This window comes from Macrobrachium rosenbergii, chromosome 36 (genome assembly GCF_040412425.1).
Source record: "Macrobrachium rosenbergii isolate ZJJX-2024 chromosome 36, ASM4041242v1, whole genome shotgun sequence".
In the NCBI taxonomy this organism is placed as follows: Eukaryota; Metazoa; Arthropoda; class Malacostraca; order Decapoda; family Palaemonidae; genus Macrobrachium; species Macrobrachium rosenbergii.
In genome coordinates this window covers 18,365,839-18,386,919 of record NC_089776.1, presented here as the reverse complement: position 1 = coordinate 18,386,919, position 21,081 = coordinate 18,365,839, and the positions used below count along the sequence as shown (strand labels likewise).

At 39.2% G+C, this 21,081-nt stretch overlaps 1 protein-coding gene across 1 annotated transcript in view; it reads left to right on the top strand.

The window, feature by feature from the left end:
- Positions 1 to 21,081, top strand: part of LOC136824986 (ATP-binding cassette sub-family C member 10) — a 173,146-nt gene that overhangs the window by 6,087 nt on the left and 145,978 nt on the right.

The window sequence follows — 21,081 nt, the reverse complement described above, 5'->3', positions numbered from 1 at the left end:
ATTTTCTACCACTTTTGAGAACTTTAATGGGTTAGCCTGTAGACCTCAACAACCTGTACACTATCCTCAGGTGTCATATAGGCAGATTGGGGGCCATTCTGAGAAATTTGATGTCAGGGAGTTGGAAGGTAAACAGACTACAGCTTTTGGCAGTTTGGAATGGTCTTATGCACACAAAACACCTAGTTAGCGACAATATGATCACAGTCTTTTCCGACAACTCAACCTCTTGATCCTTACATAAGATGACAGGGAGACAAGATCAAGAGATTTGTTCAGGCTAGCAAAGAAATTTCCTTCTCCTTTGGACAGCCCGGCAACATCATTCCTTTACCTCATTTTGTCGTAGGGAAAAACATTGTTATTGAAGACCAACTCAGCAGAAAAGGGCAAGGCCTTCAATCAGATAGTCTCCTCTTCCTCAGATTTGCCAGAAGTTGTGGAACCTCTGGGGAGACCCACACACCAATCTGTTCACAACTACTCAAAACACTACTCTCCCACTTTACTGCCCTTCTTGCCAGGATCCTCAGGACATGGGCAGTTGATGTCTTCCTTCAAGAATGGTTGAATTTAGACCTCCATGCTTTTTGTCTGTTTGCTGTTGTGAGGAAATAGTCAAGTTGTGAGCTTTGCAGAACGCAATGATGATTGTGATAGCTCGTTGGTGACCCTCAAAGGGAATGGTTCCCCTAACTTCCTGTCTTGGCAGTAGATGTTCCTTGTCTTTTCCATTCAGGAAAGATCTTTTCAGACAGTCTTACTTGAGAAAATTCCATCAAACCTCCACATGCCTTATGTGACCTCATGGGGATTGTCATTGTCTGTTATGAGCTAAGGGCATTTCTAGAATGGCCAAGGGAGCGATAATAGTGGTCACTTTATTGATCTTGGTGCTTGTCCAGAGTGATATCCAGCACCTCTTCATTAGATAGCCTGACTTAAGTTCTGCCAGTATCTTGGGTATGCAAAGCAGTTTTTTGTTACAGCGGTCAAAAGATACTGCTTTACATTGTTCTGAATCATGCTGACTGGAATATCACTCATGATTTAAAGTTTTAAGAGGTTTTCTATCTTTTGTGCTGGAAATTTCAGTCTTCCTATCATGGTTTATACGATGAAATTTAGACCTAGTCCTCCAGATTTTAACATACCTCAGTTTGAGCATATTGATAAGGCATCACTTAAGAACTTTGAAGACACCTTTCCTTTAGCTCTTGCTGCAGCAAAGTGTGTAGGTGAGCTTCAGGCCCTTTCTTGTATGTGGGCTTTGTTCTAGTGGCAGCCTCTCTCTTTTCTTTCATTGCTTAGAAAAAGATATAGAAGTGAAAGCCCTTCTCAGATGTGTGACAGTGCCCAATTTAATTGGTTTGGTAGGCAATGCTGAAGTGGCTGTCTTATGTCCAGTTAGAACTCTTAAGGGTTTATATTATTGAGCTTCAAGCCCTTTCTTGTATTTGGGCTTTGTTGTGGTGGCAACCTCTATTTTCTTTAATTTCTTAGAGAAAAGATTAGAAGTGAGAGCCCATCCCAGGTTTGTGATAGTGCTTAATTCAACTGCTCTGGTAGGCATGAAGAAATAGCTGTCTTATGGTCAGTTAGAACTCTTAAGGGTTTACCTGGACAGACATAAACCTTGAAGAGGAGGAGCTAAGTATTTATCTGTGGTGTTAGGGGACCAAACACTCCTATGTGCAAGAATGCTTGAGTCCATGCACACTCAACTGATTCCTGAGCTTTTACCAATTTTTTAAAATAATCCTCATGGCTTCCATGGTGTAAACACCTTTATTTCCTTTAAAACCTTATGCTAGAGAAGATTGTCATGCAGCTCAGGGAGATGTAACTGTTGTTGACTCATATTATTTGTGAAATGTTCAAATTTAGCATGAGGTGTAAAGCCCGTAGTCCTGTCGTTGCAGTGGGGATGCTTTCTCCTGAACCAAATATGATAGTAACCTTGCTTTCTATCTTATCATTAGTTGTTAGGAAATCCCACTTGAATTTTGGGAGCACAAAGGTGGTAGTTGTCCTTAGTTTTAGACTGTCGGTTGTGGGCTTTTGACTCAGGCACAGGAGTCACTAGTACTCTATGAGTTAGTTCTTTTTCCCCCTGTAAGGATCCTGTTGTGTTTCTAATGTCTGGCAACAGTACTTTCCAGTAAGAATCACACAATAGGCAGGAATGTTGAGAAGCTTTTTTCCCCTCATTAAAAAGCCTTTAGTTCGCTCGGCTGAACATTGCTTCTCTGGCCACAGTGACCCACCCTCCTCACTGAGTGTTATCAGCTAACTTTAACAGTAAGTAAGATTCATTCCAAACAATGAAAATTTTTGTGATAAAATTAATTATTTTTATACTTACCTACTGTTTAAGTGGAAACCCACCCAGCCACCTTAGTGGGTGGTCATGAAGAATTCTGACAAGAACTTAAACATTCCAACTCCACCTAGTGGGAAACAGGTGACTGCAAAGACAGTCTTAGCAAGTTAGCCAAGCATTATTTTGTTTTATTTTGAATGCTGATTGTGCCTAATGGCTTGAAGATATAAGCTGACTTTAAGATTAGGTAAGTATCTAAATAATTCATTTTGTCATGATAATTTTCATTCAGTTCATGATGCAGGAATATTATTGGCTACAGGAGTATTTAAGTCATTTCCCTTTGAGAGCACACTTGTAGATGGTGGTAAGATCATCTGGATATATGTTACCAACATCTGCTAGTTTTCAGCTGGTTCAATTTTGAGAGGCTCCCTAAGTCCTTAACAAGCATATGTATCACAAATGAAGGGCATTGGCAATTTTATAAAAATCACCCCAAGCAACCTCAATCATTTGCTTATAGGGTGTAGTGTGTTATCAATCAATTAAACATCCTGAGGACAGAGACTTTACCGTGAGGTGTTTAGTTAGCTTTCCCCCCCAAACCTTCCAGATGTAAAATGTGGATATTTTAATTTGATGAAATCAGAAATATCCAATAAAGCAATGCAATCAATATTTTTAGATCATTCCTCCTAACATAATAATTCCATTGCAGTTTTCACAGATGGCTCAGTCAGCAGCTGGTGTTAAGCTTTGAAGTCATCTTTTTTTAATGTAGAAATAAGTGGGAGAATATTATGTTGTATCTATTTTCACAGCAGAATTGCATGCAGTTTTAGGGACCTTAGATGAAATTTTAATTCTGTATAAGTAACGTAGCAAGTAATTACATTGCTATTAGTTTCACTCGCAGCAGCTAAAATTTTCATATTCGTGGTCGTGCTATTTTGTTTTGGCTAGGCGACTAACCCCCGCCCAGGGGAGGGGGTAAGAGAGGAGCAACTAGCGAAGAGCTCAATTTGTTTCTGCCAGCTGATGGCTGTACACCAGTTATTGGCAGCAGCTTTGATTTTGAAATTTGTCATTTCTGATTGTCTTTTCATTGTTTTGGTGAATATTCTTACTTTGGTTTCCTTTCAGCATATTTAGATAGAGTTAGGCTCTGTTTAATCATTATTTTGACAACTTGGTTAATTGGATTTAGAATTTATATCCCGATTGTGACTTTAGTTTGCTTGTTTTCGAAATGTCAGATTCCAGTTCGACTAGCTTTAGGGATTGCTGCAAAGGCTGTAATACGCATTTGGCTAAAGAATCTTACGATTCTCATTCAATCTGCACAGACTTTGGGAACAGGTTTATTCAGTAGATTTAAGATGTAATGAATGTGCCGACTGGGAGAGTAAGAAATGGAAGACCTTGAGATCTCATTTAAATAAACTGGCTAGGATAAGAAGAGGAAGGCTGCCGATTGACAGACTAGGAAGTCTTTAACTAGCCAGGAATCTCTAATGATCATGGTAATGATAATACTAATGTTGATATTGACGTTCCTGTGATTTCTGTTAATTCCATTCCCAGTTCTCCATTTGTGCAACCCGCTCCTTCACCCAGCTGTCTCGCTTCCGAACCCAACCCCATTGCCAGCCTCGAGTGTAAGATTGATAAGAGATTCGAGTTGATTGTTGAATCTGTTGCTCAGTTAGCTTCATCTCTGAAGGTCCTTATGGGCAATAAGAGTGATTCGGAGTGCCCAGTAACTCCTAGTGCCAGTGTTGTGTCAGTAGAGCACCTGGTAGCCCCTAGTGCTAGTGAAGTGTTGGTGGAGGAGCTGGCTGCCTGTCCTGCTGATTCTCCTAGGCAAAGGTCAATGACATACTGCCTTAAACTTGGGAGGAGTCAAACTGGTCGCATAAGGGAGGTTGGTGGGGTCTGCCCACAGGTAGTTGCCCCCTTGGTTGGACCTGTTGCGGAATCTCTGGTTGCAGCCAAGCACCACTGGAAAGAAGTGGGCGATAGAATTAGTAGAGAACGTGAACTCCCCAGGATTCTACAACCGTCTGTTTGTGGTGCCATAGGTGTCAAGAGGCTGGAGGCCTGTTCTGGACGTCACTGCCCTGAATGTCTTCGTACCAAAGACCAAGTTCAGGATGGAGACAAACCAAACCATGATGTCATCCAGTCTCCCTGGACTCAAAGAATTTTCTGAAGTTTGTGTACAGGAACAGTGTTCCAATTTCATGCACCATGTTTTGGATTATCAATGGTACCGCAAGTGTTTACTAGAGTTCTCGCTCCCCTAGCGAAATGGCTCTATCTGATGGGAATCAAGATCTCCCCCTATCTGGACAGTTGGCTCCTGCTGGCCCACTCAAGAGAAAGGTGTTCGGAGAACCTTCAAAGGACCCTTCTCCTGGCCCAGGATCTGGGATTGACAATAAACTTCCAGAAATCTCAGGTGATTCCTTCTCAATGGTTTCTCTATTTAGGGATGTGATAGACTCTCAGAGTTTTCGGGTTTCTCCATCCCTGAAAAGCATAGTCTTGCCTGAAGACAGTGGACAGGTTTCTTCATCTCAGTCAGTGCTCCGCCAACAAATGGATGAGCCTCCTGGGGACGTTATCATCCATAAAACAGTTGGTTCTCCTAAGCAGACTCCATATGAGACTGCTTCAGTACTTTCTAAGGATCAGCTGGGACAGGAAGAACTACCCAGACATGTTCGTGTTCCAGGTGACCTCCAAAATAAAAGAAGACCTGCTCTGGTGGAGTCCCTCCTTCCTGTGAACCGCAACCTAGACTGCTACTCAGACGTGTTGAATCCAGGCTGGGGAGCTCTGTTAGGGAGCAAAGAAGTCTCCGGGACTAGGCCCCTGGAGCAAAGGAAGTGGCATATAAATGTCAAAGAGCTGAAGGCAGTTCATTTGGGACTGCAATTTTTCAAGACAGAAGTGTGCAACAAAGGCTGGCAGTGCATTTGGACAGTATGACTGCCCTGTCATACAACAAGAACCAAGGGGGAACACACTCTTTCTCCCTTTACAGGACAGCAAGATACCGTCTGCTATGGGCGGAACAAAATCAGGTCAAGCTTCTAACATGCTTCATTCAAGGGAAGCTCAAAGTTTTGGTGGACAAATTGAGCTGCCAGAAACAAGTATTACCCCGAAGTGGCACTGGATCTGCAGGTATGCTTGGATCTATGGAAGTTGTGGGGACACCAATCATAGACCTGTTCGCTACTTACAGAAACCATTGCCTTCCACTGTTTTGTTCGCCAGTCCCAGATCCGTTAGCATGGGCAACCGATGCCATGCTTCAGGGCTGGTCAAACAAACACCTCTATGCATTCCCACTTCTCAGTCTGGTGAGGCAAGTGATAAACAAGTTCTAGGTTCATCAGAATCTGTCGATGATTGTAGTAGCTCCTTTTTGGCCAACAAAAGAATGGTTCCAGGACCTTCTCGACCTCCTGGCAGACTTTCCGAGACTGCTACCTCAAAAACCTCCTCCACTAAAACAGCCCCACTTCTGGCAGTTTCATCAGGGGTTGTCTACTCTGGCCCTGACAGGCTACAAACTATCAGGAAACTCCTTAGAAAGAAGGTTTTCAAGATAAGCTTTGCAAGTTATTGCGAAGTGCAGATGGCAGTCCTTTGACAGAGTATATCAGGCTAAGTGGACAATATTTAGAGATTGGTGCAGAAGGCACAGAGTTTTGTCTTCTCAGATATCTGTAGTAGAAATAGCAGACTTTCTGTTATATCTAAAGACTGACAGGAGCCTGTCAACCTCAATGATCTAGGGCTATAGGGCCGTGTTAAGCTCTGTCTTCTGACACAGGAGAGTGGATCTTTCCTCTAATCAGGACTTGTTGGATCTTATTAGATCGTTTGACACCACAAGACAGAAGGAGGTAGCAAAAGTGCCATGGAACCTAGATGTGGCTCCTAAGTGGTTATCTGGCCCACGATTTGAGCCCATGCGCTCAATTTCTCTGAGAGATTTGTCTAGAAAGACCCTTTTTCTAGTAGCCTTATTGACTGCTAAACGGGTCAGTGAGATCCACATGATAGACAGAAGAGTAGGCTTCTCCCAAGGGGATGCTGTCTGTTCCTTTTCCTTGGGATTTCTAGCCAAAAATTAGTTGCTTTCAAGCCTTGGCCATGTTCCTTTGTAATTAAAATTTTGTGACAAATTTTAGGTCCAGAAGAGGAAGAGAGAGTGTTGTGTTCTGTGAGAGCTCTAAAGTACTATTATCTTCAAAGAACAGAAAGAATACGTAGACCTTTTAATGCGTTATGGTGTTCAATTAAGAATCCTTCACGTCATCCACTGTCGAAGAATGCCCTGGCATTCTTCCTCAGAGACCTCATCTCAAAAGCCCATTCTTTGATTGGAGAGGAGGCTTTTCCCTTGTGTAAAGTGGAAGCTCATGAAATTAGAACTGTAGCCACTTCCTTGGCGTTCAAACATAATTTGTCTCCTCCATATTGCAAGTGACTTTTTGGAAATGCAAGTCGGTGTTTGCATCACATTATCTAAAGGAAATTGAAAGTTTACGATAACTACAGTAAACTGGGTCCATTTTTGGTGGCTGGCGGGATGTTTGGGGAGGAAGCATAGGAAGCATTCCTTCCTTCATGTCTTCTCCTTGAAATAAGGTTGTTGAGTTTTTAGGGGAGCCTGGGGGTACTGTGTACTGCAGTGCCCTCCAGTTCTTTCATGTTTGGGTAGTGGTTTTAATTTTTGGTGGTTTTAGGTGGTGATGTTTTTATGGTTGTATATTCTATACTGCACCCAGGGCAGGGGTAACATGTTTATCCTTGTCAGCATTTGGAACTATCCTTGTTACAAGGTACCCGCTGAGATAGTAGGCGGTCCTTGGCTATACTGCCTCGCCACTATACGATAAGATGAGTGCCAAACAGAGGCAGTGTCTTCCTGCAACAGCTTTCTTATTAAGTAAGGAAACAACAGGCATTATTTTAATGCTAGCAATCTTTTCTATTCTCAAATTCATTACCATTCCTAATGTTTTGGGGTAGATATGTACATGCATCCCACCTCCTGTCAATGTGGGAATTAGCAGTGTAACTACTTGGTAAGTTACTTATATAAAATGACATTTTTATGATAAAATAAAGTTTTACATATACTTACCAGAACCCACAGAATATGCCTACTACTATGTAGGGATGTATTTCCTCCTGTCTTTAAGAAAATTAAAAACCTTTAGCAGTCCCACTGGGAAAACATTAAAAAACCAGAGGTTGCATAGTATTATGTCATCTGTGTCTTTGTCATATCTATATGCCAAGGAGACTGGAAGCTATGAGTATATTGTGCAGACTAAGGATAGGACATACAAGACTCATTCATGGGCTCTTAATGTCAGGTGATAATCATCTGTTCTACAATGACTGTATTGTCTGCTTGAATGTGAAACATTTGTTTGTACAGTTGAATGTCCCACTCTTGGGGATCAGAGACATAGGGTCCTCTTGTGGGGACATGACAGGGATGAATGTTTTATACTTGAGAGTGTAATACAGAGCAGTTATATATTTTTATTAAGAATGCTGGACTCAGCAAAACTTATACAATATCCATGTGCAGTATACTGTACGAGTGTTTGTATTTAGAGTATCTATGTATTTCATATAGGGTTAGATATGAAAATTATTTTTAAATATATTTCCTTTTATGGAACTTTCCTTTTAACCTAATTGTTATTCAATTTTTTTGTGTTGCAACGCAGACTTGTCATATCTTGTAGCCCTCAGAATTGATGGGTATGGCATTAATTTATACTCTTAGTTTCATGGAACTAGAAAATTTTTATATCATGTGACTTCCATTAATTTTAAGGGTGCTTTTTCCAAGTGCTTATCCACACAGCTTGTGTGGGAAGTATTTTGCCTCATTTGGAAAAGTACTGTTCATCAGTTCAAAGCTGTCTTTGTTTGTCAACATACTTTCAAGCTTTCTGCAAGCAAGTTCAGGAAAGCTCTCTTCAATTTAAAAAAAAATTAGCTCAGAAAAACTTTCTGCATTTTTCTAAATTGAAAGTTAGCTCAGGTTAAGAAAGAATTGATAGCACTAAGATTAGAGAAAAAGTAAAGCATAGATGGCATTTTGTACTCAAGCTTTGAAAAATTAATATGAACAAATTTTACACTGGTCTCATCTTTTTCCTATTTTTAGCAAGGCAGTGCACCTTTTTTGCTTTTTGCTGGTCATACTAAAGGGGTTGTGTTGCATCCCTTTTGCCCATAGCTTTATTACTTTCTGTAGAGGAAGGAAAATACATCTTAAGAGTTATGTACTCATTTGAAGTTTGTTAGACTGAGTTTTGATGTTTTCATGATCTTAATGCAGTGTCAAAGTATGGAGGTTTCAATTGAAATTTATTGATGCTTGCAATTATATTTTCCCTATTAATTTTACAGCTTTTTTTATTTAACTTTTTTTCATTTTACTGTTTTACAACCACTTAACTGATTTTGATTATTATCACCAGACTTTACCTGATGAATTTTGGTTGTTCTTATAGTGACTGCAGAAAAATCATGCTTAAAAAACTAAGTAGATCTGTGAGTTTAAAAAAAGATATATTTACATAACCTTGTTAATGAAACTGTTTGAGCATCATCTCTCTCCATTTTATAATTATTATTGGTAGGGTCATACTGCTTTACCATAAGCACCTTGCTGCTGTCATAGCACTATCAGCTTCTGTAATTTCCTCAAAATTTTTCCATGTGCAGTTGAATATTTTATTAATTTGGTATCATTAGTACTTATTGCTGAGTACTTCACCAGAAAGCATTGGTAACATTCTTCTTCTTCTTCTAGACTTCTAGTTTTTTTCAGTTGACGATGCAGCAGCATATGAGCTGTTACAATTCATAGACTTTAGTTGCCCATTTTCCATGCATTTTTTCATAGAGGTGACAGAGAAAAAAATTAGGACTCTTAACCTAGTTGCCTACAAAGCAGGGTATGAAATCAGAAAGTTGGTTTAAGGAATCAAATAGGCACATGATATGTCAATAAGAAGCACACTCACTGTTAATTACTCCTGGTGTGGGTGGTACCTATAACTACTGGTGTCATGAATGTTAGACACTTGTATGTTAAATGTTAACTATGTTTTACTTCAGTTGTCACCTTCATTTAATAAGAAATTCAATCAGCTATGAGGCCATGTGACTGAATGATTTGATTGAAGTACTTTAAGTAACATTATTTTATAGTTTTCTTTTATCAGAAGGCTACAGAAAGCAAATTTGAGTCTTGTTTTTCTTTGTTTTGAACTTGAAGTTGAATGATTCTTTGTAAATACTTTGTATTACTTCAGATAATGTTTGTATGGATTTTTTGCTAAGAAATTTGTTTTTCATTTAAGTAACTTGCCCAGTAATTACATCGCTGTAGTTTTCTACTCTACGGCAGGTTGAATTTTTGAAATTCGTGGCAATACTCTTCTTCTTCCGTCCGAGATGGTGACTAAGCCCCGCCAACCCGCTGGGAAGGAGAGGAACAACTCTCGAAAGAAGGATCAATTTGTTTTCTGCCGTCCTAGAGCTCACACAGTTGTAGGAACGCATAACTTGGTTTTTTGGAATTTGTCTTGTTAGATTCCCTTTTTCGGTGAAATATTCTAATTGGTTTCCTTCGGCACTAGTTTTTTGTTGTTTATCAACTGATTTTGACTTCTTCTGTCTGATTTTGAGTACTCTTTTGAATTTTGTGACGACCGGCTTTTCTCTCTTAACAAGATTTGCCGATCGGCTTTGCATAGTTTGGTAGTTGCTTATGAAGATTACTGTTAGGCTAATTGTCCTTCAGGAATGTTTTTTCTCTTATGATGCTGATACCATTTTTTCTTCTTGCAGAGGTCAGGTCTGTTCAGTCAATCTAACTTGTAATGATTGTGATGAGAAGATGTGGAAAAACTTAGCTTCTCATCTTTCTGAGCTAGAAAGAGATAGAAAGAGGAAAGTGGCCGCTAGAGCTGATAGTTAAGGTTTAGATATTAGCTCAACTCCCAAACTGGTGAATATGGATGTACCCTCTGTTACCTCTCCTGTTTCTAATGTGTCTTGCTCCAAGCCCTCCCATTCCTCCCTCATCTGGCTCCTCGCTCCTGAACCGGATCGCTTTACCAGTCTTGAGAGCAAGTTTGACCAGAAGTTTGGTCTGATTGATGGTAAGTACAATGACACAACTTTCGGTGAACCAGTGCTCTTTTGATGAATAAATTAGTGATAAAAGTGCCCATGAAGTGATTGTGGAGGAGGTGGCTACCTGTTGCGCCGACTCTCCTAGGCAAAGGTCACTACTGGACTCCTCTAAATCTGGGAGGAGGTATACTGGGGGCCAAAGGGTGGTTGGCGGGAGCTATACACGGCTTTATGGCTCTTGTCTAGTGACGATGATAACTGGATTTTCGACACCGATATCCAGTTATCGCGCCGATCCCCAGTTATCAGTGCTGATCCCTGGTTATTGGCGGCCCCGATCCCGGTTATCGGGCGCCAACAACCAGGGGTCGGTGCTGTTATTACCGATTTTTGGTTATCGCCACGCTGTCGGGAATGGAACCCCGCCGATAACCAGGGATTGTCTGTACTAAATATAATTCAATCTCATGTGAAAAAGTATACCTTAGTTTAACCAGACCACTGAGCTGATTAACAGCTCTCCTAGGGCTGGCCCAAAGGATGAGACTTATTTTACGTGGCTAAGAACCAACTGGTTACCTAGCAACGGGACCTACAGCTTATTGTGGAATCCAAACCACATTATGATAATAAATGAATTTCTATCACCAGAAATAAATTCCTCTAATTCTTCACTGCCAGTTGGAGAGTCGAACGCTGGGCCCAATCTCACCGGAATGTCAGAATGACCCTCATAATTCCGTTCTGGCCCCAGAAGGAGTGGTTTACAGATCTCCTTGCCCTTCTGGTGGACTATCTGAGGTGCCTTCCACCATTCCAGAGCTGCTCAGACAGCCTCATTTCAGGAGGTTTCATCAAAACCTTCCACTCTGGCCCTGACAGGGTTTCAACTGTCGTCAAACTCCCTACGATCGAAGCCTGTGGCTCAAGCTATTACCAGCAATAGAGGCGACAGTCATCTAATAAAGTCTATCGAGCAGAGTGGTCCATCTTTAGACTTTGGTGTAGAAGATATAACATCTCGTCTTCTAAGACATCTATATGCAGCTAGCAGACTTTCTCCTGTATTTAAGATCCTCCAGAGGCCTCTCTTCCTCTCTACCATCAGAGGTTATAGAGCTATGCTCAGCTCGTTTTTTCGCCACAGGGTCTGGACCTTACCAGACTCTTTGAAACCTAAAACAGAATCTACAGTTTCCTGGAGTCTTGATGAAGTTCTTAAATGGATTTCAGGACGCGTTTTGAACCTCTTCGCTCAACGTCCCTCAGGGATTTAACTGGGAAGACGCTGTTTCTTTTGGCTCTAGGAACAGCTAAGAGGGTTAGCAAACTCCATGCCTTGGACAAAGGGTAGTTTCTCCCAGGGTGACGTAGTCTTCGCTAACTTTGGGTTTTCTTGCAAAAATGAAATTCCTCAAAACCTTGGCCCCGCTACTTTACAGCAAAGAACTTGATGGAGATTTTAGGCCCAGAGGAAGAGGAAAGATCTTTGTCCTGTGAGCACCCTTAGATATTATCACAAAGATTTGCATTGTAGGACTGTGAAGATCAGAGGCCAGGCTAGCAATCTATGGTGTTCTGTAAAGGATCCTTCCAGACCTCTCTCTAAGAATGCTATCTTGTTCTCTTTAAGGGACCTAATCAGGAAGCTCATTCTCAAATTGGAGAAGGGTCTCTTCCCTCCCTGAAAATGAAGGCTTACGAGGTAAGGGCAGTGGCCACCTCCTTAGCCTTCAAGCATGATTTGTCCTTATCTTCTGTCCTCCAGACTACATACTGGAGATATAGGTCAGTTTTGCAATCCACTATCTCCGAGACATTGAAACCACCTACAACAGTTGCAGCACCTTAGGGCCCTTGTCTGCATGTGTGGTAATGGGGAGGAAGCCTAGGAGGCAAGTCTTCCAACTCGATGTATTTCTGTCTGGAAGGTATGGTATACCCAAGTTACCAACCAGTTTTTGTAATGGGGTGATGATATCTTTTCTTTCTTTTAAATTGTCGATATAAGGTGACTAGGCATTATAGTTGGTTTTTTTCTTGGTTCCTGGTACTTAGCCCTGGTTTAGGGCAAGTTTTTAAGCTTTGTATGGCTTTGAAGTTCCCTTTTAATACACAGCTTTGATTAACACTCACAGCTAGCAGAATACTCCTTCACTCGAAAGTCCCCGTGTCAGTAGAGGTGTCCCTAGGCTATACTGCCACACCACTACAGGTTGAGATGAGCTCCAACCAGAGGCAGTCCCTTCCTGCAGTAGCTCTCTCACCAGGCAAGGAACAACAAGCATTTATCGATTAACATCATGAATATATCCACAATGACTTTAATATTTTGGTATAATATGTCCATGAATCCCCACCATCCATCAATGTAGGATTCAGCGATGTAATTACTGGGTAAATTACATAAATAAAAATGACATTTTTATAATAAAATAAACTTTTATATATACTTACCCAGTAATTACAGTAAGTCAGAGCCCGCCCTCCTCCCCTCACATGAACATTTTTATTGCAAGCCAACAAATTGATCCTTCTTTCAAGGGTTGTTCCTCTCATTCCCAGAGAGTGGATGGGGCCTAGTCACTGTCTCGGATGGAAGAAGAAGAGTAGTATTGCCGCGAATTTTGAAAATTCAGGTTCCCATCAAGTAGAAACTACAGCGATGTAATTACTGGGTAAGTATAAATAAAATTTTATTATAAAAATGTCAATTCAAATAAGTTGATTTTATCCTCATTTCAGGTTTTCTATCTTTTACACTGTTCCCAAAAGGAAGTGTAGGGAACCTCTCAATATCAGGAGTTACTGAAGAGAAACCAACTAACGAACCCCACTCATGGAAACTTCTTACAATGATTATAGTGGGTAGGTTAATTCATAACTGGTTGTTAAACAATTATTGAGCTGTACTTTAAGAACTGCACTTATGATTAGATTTTCGATTGTTTCAATGTTTTCTTTTTAGAAATCCAGCATAAAGCTTTGCAAATGATAATTAAGTGAATAGTAAAATATCCTTTCTTATACATGAAGTCATATAACATCGCCTCTACTATATTGTCAAAAAACCAATAAATTAAGAATAAAAATAGCAGTTATCATTATTATTGCTAAGGGTTCTTTTCCCCAGAAATTTAACAATGATTATAGAAACACTTAATAAAAATAATTTTTGAAATGAACATTACCTCTCCATTATATAGTTTTTACTTTGCACCAGCTGGAGTTTGACAAAAAAAGTAATTTTTTAAATGAACATTACCTCTCCACTATATAGTTTGTACTGCACCAGTTGGAGTTTGACAGGTTAAAACAAAAACAAGAACACTCAGTTTTCTATGAATATCCTTCTTCTACCCATCTCCTTCCCCCACCCCCACCAGGGATTAATAGGCACAAACACCCGTACCCTTCAGTCTACTTCTGTCGCTGGGTTGGTAGAAATTTGAAATGCAGATGCACTTGGTTTTTCTGTTGGTTTGTTCTTTTATTTTTGAATATTCATTTGTGCGATCCTGTAAGGTAAGAGTTGCTGCAATAGGCATTATTAATCTCTAACTCTCACCAGAATAAGTTAGCGATTTTCCTTAGCTGGTGTCTCAGACTCTGCGTCCCTCCTTTCGAGACATCTGTGACCCAAATTGCTGATTGCCTCTTTTTATCTGAGATCTAGAATATCTCGTATTCCTCCATTAAGGGGTGTCGAGCTATGTATAACTCAGTTTTTAAGCATCTTCATGAAGTCCTTTGACTAGTCCAAGCAAGGAAGGAAATCTGGTCTCCTGGAAACCTGTACGTAGTATTGGAGTGACTGACAGGTATCTCTTTTGATTTACTACGCTCCTCTTCTCGGAAAGGACCTTACCCGGAAGGCTATCTTCCTGGTGATCTTGGCTTCTGCTAAAATGTTTTAGTGAGATCAAGGCCATCATTCTAGAGTAAGTCTTTTTCACGAGGAGACACGGTTTGCTCATTTACCCTTGGGTTTTAGCCTAGAACAAGAACCTATCCAAGACCTGGATCCGTTCTTTCTCCCTTAAGAGCGTAATGGATATCCTTGGCTCTGAGGAAGAATAGAGAGCCCTCTGTCCAGTTGGAGTTCTCAGGTATTACCTGAGCAGGACCGGAAGAGCAGAGGGCCATCCATAACCTATAGTGTTCTGGCAAGGACCCATTTTGACCTCTGGTTGAGAACGCATTCTCCTTCATCCTAAATGGACTTTATTTCTGAGACCTCTCCCAGATTCAGGAGAGCATTTTGCCTACTTTTAAGTGAAAGCCAAAGATGTCAGAGCAGCTTCTACCTCACTAGCTTGTAGGCACAGTATGTCCCTTACTTCCATTGTGCAATCGACCACTTGACGTGTAATCAATCTTCGCTTCTCACCTTTTTTTAATGAAAGTTAAAACATTTAAAATTTTGCAGTACCTTGTGACCATTATTAGCAACTGGCTTGGTATCGCTGGAGGAAGCATAGTATTTTCTCTACTATCCCTTCACCTTTTAGTAAAGTCAGTTTTGGGGAGCCAGGGTACAATGTACCTGGAGTACCCACCACTCTCAGTGGACAGGTTGTGGTTTTATTTCAGTGTAGGTGAAAGTATTGTCTGGTCATTTTTATATTGTTACTGTGCCCAGGGTAAAGACACCTCTTGATGCTTTGCTAGCCATTGGATTACTCCTTTGCTGAAGAGCTCCCACTTAAGTAGAGGTTCTCCAAGGCTATACTGCCACACCACTATAGATTAAGATGAGCACCAACGAGAGGCAGTATTCTCCTGCAGTAGCTCTCTTAACTGATCAGGAAACAACAAGCATTCTTTTCAATGCTAGCAACTTTTCCATTTTAAATTCATTGCATGACTTAATGTTTTGGAGTAGAATATGTCCACGTATCCCACCTCCCATCAGTGTGGAATCAGCTGTGTAATTACTTGATAAGTTACATATATAAAAATTACATTTTTATAATAAAATAAAGTTTTATATATGTACTTCCCAAGTAATTACAAAATCAGAGCCAGCCCCCCTCCCTTCTGATGGACATAAGGCACAAACAGAATTAGGTTATTTTCTAAGTGGTTCCTAGTATTCCTGTAAGTGGGCAAAAATTACATTATATGTAGCTGCAAGATCTTGTAGATAGACAGTAAGATTTTGTAGACAGAAAATAAGATTTTGTATACATAATACCTGTATATAACTAAAAGTCAGCTGTGTAGAGGAGAAAGAGAAAGAATAAAAGTAAGAACATATAAAGAACATTTAAATTGAAAATGTACAACATTGCTTAATGTTATACACTTTGCTGAAATAAACTAATTGCAAAAGTAGGACACTAAATTGTTTTTTATTATTACGAAAGTGTCCAAAATATTGTTATGCTTATATGGTATTTTAAAGATGATAAAATTTTCTCTTGAATCTTCAGAGGGAGGGTAAAAGAAATACATTATAGCAATAAAAGGAAAATCCATTGCCTTTCTGGGATGAGGTTTTTTATTTGTCTTTAGATTGGCTTTTATTGGGATGCCATTACTGACCATTAATTTTGTTGACATTAGTACAGTATAGTAGGTTTTGGAATTACCATCATAAAGTTTTTATGTAGTAGAAATGATAACATGTTTATGTTGAAGTTTGCAGTCTCAAATATTCTCTTCATTCATCCAGTTTCCATGAAGCAGCTGATCCATATCATTTGGGCATAGCAGAAGAAAGAGTCAACATATTCTCGTATCTCACTTTCCACTGGGTGAATTCTCTGATGGAAAAAGGCTCTCTGGGATACCTGCAGTCACAAGATGATCTGCATGACCTGCCAATTGAGATGCGTACTGATGTTATAGCGCAAAAAGGTATGAGTTTGTAGCCTTGTTTTTGTAATTGCACTCTTGTTATCAGAAAGTGGATATTCAAAAAAGTTATAAATGTATTCTTTAGATTTTAGATGAGGGGTCTTATGTTTTTCACCTGATTACTGTATTCATGCCTTAGCTTGATGTTCAAGAAAATACTGTTTCTGGTAGATAATACAGTAAACCCCCGTATTCGCGTTCTCATGATTCGCAGACTCACGCATTCGCGGGTTTCTCTGTGGAACATATCTGGCCATTATTCGCAGAAAAATCGCCCATTCGCGGTATTTTTCACTGAGAAATATTAACTAATTACTGTATTTTCATATAATTTTCATGAATAAATGCACTTTTTATGATAAAACTATTAAAATACTCAGGTATATGCATTTTACAGGGTTTTTCTGTGTTTAAACTGTCAAAATGGGCAGTCCTAAGTGTTTTTAGAGGGTCTTAAGTATTCGCGGATTTTAGCTATTTGCGGGGGTGTGGGACGCATCCCCGCGAATCTGGGGTTCACTGTATGGTATTTGTGTAACATTTTTATGAATATCACAATATTGGATGATTATTTGTGGATGTTTTTGTTTTAGGCATGTAACTGTTGTGTCACCAGTTTTGTTAGAACCTTAGATTGATATATTTGATAGAACTTTGCATTCATATTTTTACCATATGAAGCCTTCCCTCATGGTGGATAATGCTTACAGTGTACCTTGCATGGTACACTGTAGTCATTACTAAAGGTTCTTTTTTGTAGCATCCACTTGGCCCCAACTGCCTTGGTTGTATCTGCTCCTTTTGGCCTTTTCTCACATTGTTGTCCTGCCTTTATAAACTTTACGTTTCTCCAGTTTCAGTTCCTAAGAGAAAACAGTGTAGCTTAATGTTCTTCTTTACTTACGGTATGATCATAATAATAACCTATTATTTCTTTGGTAGGTTCATAAGACAATACTGATGTCTCAGCCAGTTGTGGAAGATTCAGAAGGAACAGCAACCATTAATAGTGAAAACTATTCCCTCTTACGAATTTTGAACAAATGCTTTGGCCTCAAGTTCTATAGCATTGGTGTCTTGAAGCTGATTGGAGATGGCTTGGGCTTCGCCGGGCCATTGCTTTTGAATCAGCTTGTTTCATTTGTTGATAAGAAAGAAGAAGCTCCTATAAAAGGATATACATATGCTGGAGGGCTGATTGGTGCTGCATTAGTAGGTATGTTGACTAAATAAAATTAAATGATGCCAAGAATCATTTGAAAAATGTATTACGTATCTGGTTATGAAGTCCCTTATTATTTAATGCCAAATATCTTTCTGGTTATGAAGTCCCTTATTATTTAGTACCAAATATCTTTCAATTTTTTTATCTGGAATGAAATTAGTCCCTGTGTAAATGTCATAGGGATCCTAATGTATATATTTCTCTGTCATAAATTTCTTTAATGCCAAATATTTACAAATTCTCTAATGGCAAGTATTCACAAGTATGTCAAAGGTTGTCACTAACTCATTAATCATAAAATAGCCATACTGTGTGTGAGTGGTTCCCAGTCACATGAAAGGTCTTGCAAGGAGAAAAGTGTGATATTCAGCTCTTGTCCTGTGTTGCGTTGCTTCCTTGGATAACATTATTGCTATTATTCCCACTATTTTATATTTGTTTATTCATTTTGCTCCACTTCGATGTGCTGTGCTACATGTGTAGTGAAATTATTGCTCATTTTTAAGGAGCAAGGGACTACAAAATTTACTAAAGGGTCTTTAAAAGTATGCAGCCTTTTAAATCAGAGTTCTTATTTTTATTTATACAGTGGCACCTCAACTTAAATGACAGTTGAGGGGTGTGCCCCTCTGGGTAAATAACAAAATCTGTTAAGTAATAGATATACTTTACCAGAGAGAGAGAGAGAGATTTTGTAATTTGTGTGAAGGGAAGCGCTGATGCCATAAGGCCCCATTATGAAGTAAGTGCTTGTTGCTATCTTATGATTGAAGGGATTTGCTTCAAATTTTTACCACTTATTCTACAACTAATAACGAAAATTCTCTCCTGGGGAAATTTAGAAATTCGACCTCCAAGGCTTGGCAGATAATTTACATTTCATTCTGTTAACAAAGGCTCTAGGGGCTTCATCTATACTGTAACGTTCAATCTCAATTTCCTGCCAAGCCTGCGTAATGTTAGTTGAACAAGCAAAGTGGTGATTCAGTATGTCCTTAAACTGACTCCAAGATATGTTATTTCCCCTTTTAACCATTTCAGCAGTAAATAATGTTGCAATTTCTTGTTCCATTCTGGTAAGTACTACTTGGATTCTATCAACATCTGCAGAAACACAGAACTCTACTTGACTAAAAATCTAGCTAGTCTGTTATCAGTCCCAACACCCTGTAATTCTGACAACTTCAACATCATAATATCCTTAGGTTTTAAGACAAATCCTTAGAATGATGATCGACTGGAATAATAGGGTTATCGACTGTGTTACTGCCCTGGGATGGATTACTGGACATGACTGGCTGTGTATTACTTGATAAATTGTGTGTCACTACTGAAGCTGGGTTATGTGGTGTCACTGATATGTCTGCTCTGTCTGCTGTAATCAATGGGTTACTGTCTGAACCATTAGTTCTGTTAGAACTGAATTGTGTGGAAGTGACAGGTGTAGAATTTGATAAATTAGCCATTTCCCTTTTCATGTCAATGAGCTGATCACACAATTGTTGCATTTGAGAGCTCTGATTATCCAAGGCAGACAACAAATTATCATAGAAATCTTCTCTTTCTACATCACCCTCCATTTTGTAGGCTTTGTTATACAGGACTGCAGGTAAAAGTCAACATAAACTGCAATACAATAGGCTAATAGTACCTTAGGCTAGGGTGACATAAGTCTAATCACAATAGGTTAGGCTACCACACCTGAAAATAAATACAGGCCTAATGGCTTTTGTGGCCAACTTTAGGATGTTGGGGTGGATATATGAATCTATAACAGATAAATACATCCTACACCGCTGTCACCAATGTCATTAATTCACAAGAAGGATTTCCATCATTACATAGGGGCTAAGTAAAATTGCTTCAAAATTATTTTGATATTTTTAGATTAAAGTAACTGTCACAAATATTGCAAAGTATTTGTGATGTGTGCTTTAATATGAGTATATTTTCAGTTTTTTAGGTATTTATGCAGAGAGTATCCTGGTTTGACTGAATCAATTTTTTTCAGGTTCATTCTGTAGTATCCACTATAATTATTTAATGGCCAAGGTCAACCTTCGTGTTCGTGCAGCCCTAATATCAACTGTTTACCGAAAAGTCTTACTGGTGAGTTCTTTAAAAGTATAGCTGGATGAGCTCTAAATTTTGATTATTATTATTATTATTATTATTATTATTATTAGTATTATTATTATTATTATTATTATTATTATTATTATTATTATTATTATTATTAATATTGTTCATACATTTGAAAAATAAAGTAAGTTGTATGTGATTTCACTTTTGTTTATTTGATATGTTCAGAGTACTGTGTAGCCATGAAATTAAGGACATTTCAAGTATTGGGTCATTCAGGGTGTTAATCCATATTCCTGAAATTAGAGATGAGTGAACTAAGACCTCATATAAGATCATTTTTGTGATTGGTTCAGGTAGCTTGAGATAGTAGACAGTAAGAGAGATGTTTGTATGTGTGTGTGTTTTCAAGGTACCCTTTGTAATTGAGTTATACAATACATCAAGGTACCCTTTGGAGAAAGAGATTCAAGGTACCCTTTGTAATTGAGTTATACATCGAGGTACCCTTTGGAGAAAGAGATTCAAGGGACCTTTTGGAGAAAGAGATTCAAGGTACCCTTTGTAATTGAGTTATACATCAAGGTACCCTTTGGAGAAAGAGATTCAAGGTACCCTTTGTAATTGAGTTATACATCAAGGTACCCTTTGGAGAAAGAGATTCAAAGTACCCTTTGTAATTGAGTTATACATCACGATACCCTTTGTCATTGAGTTATACATTAGTGTTCTTTGCAAATAAGGTAAAATCTCCCTTTCTATAGAATGCTTTGCATTACTCGGACTTCCTCTTAGTCTTCAGTAAATAGTTCTCTCGTACTCTTACAAGTTCTTTTGATCTTTGTAAATTTGATGTTAGTACTTCTTTTGTTTCATATTGAACCCATTGCTTAGAGTCCCTGTTTTGTTTATCACGAAATGTTCCCGGACAAAAATCCTTTGATAGACATAGTACTGTGCATACACAGTTTGACCCATTGGTTCTTGCCTTTAAGTGCCATTGGTTCTGGCATGTGCATCTCCTTATCTGATTTAGCTCACTCTCAAGAGAACATTTTTCATTTCATGTCAAGTTTTATGCAGCGACTGATTGCTGCTTTGGTTTCTGCTTTTCAGCCTGTTATATCTCCCCAGCTTTGTTGTTGGTCCAAGCAGTTTCATTAGGTCAAGGTTGCCTGCTGCTCGAATGATTACCCTAAATCTTCTGCCTTGCCTGTGATAACTTGGGCCTCTATGGTTCTTAGTTTTGATGTTGAGGTCTTTCATTACAGCTCTTGTGTTTGCCTTTCTCCTGCTTCAGTTCCTGTGACTATCATTGTACCTACTGTCTTCCCAGCCTCAGTTACTACATTCAATGAAACCTTGTTTATTCCTGTACGACCTGCCATTATCT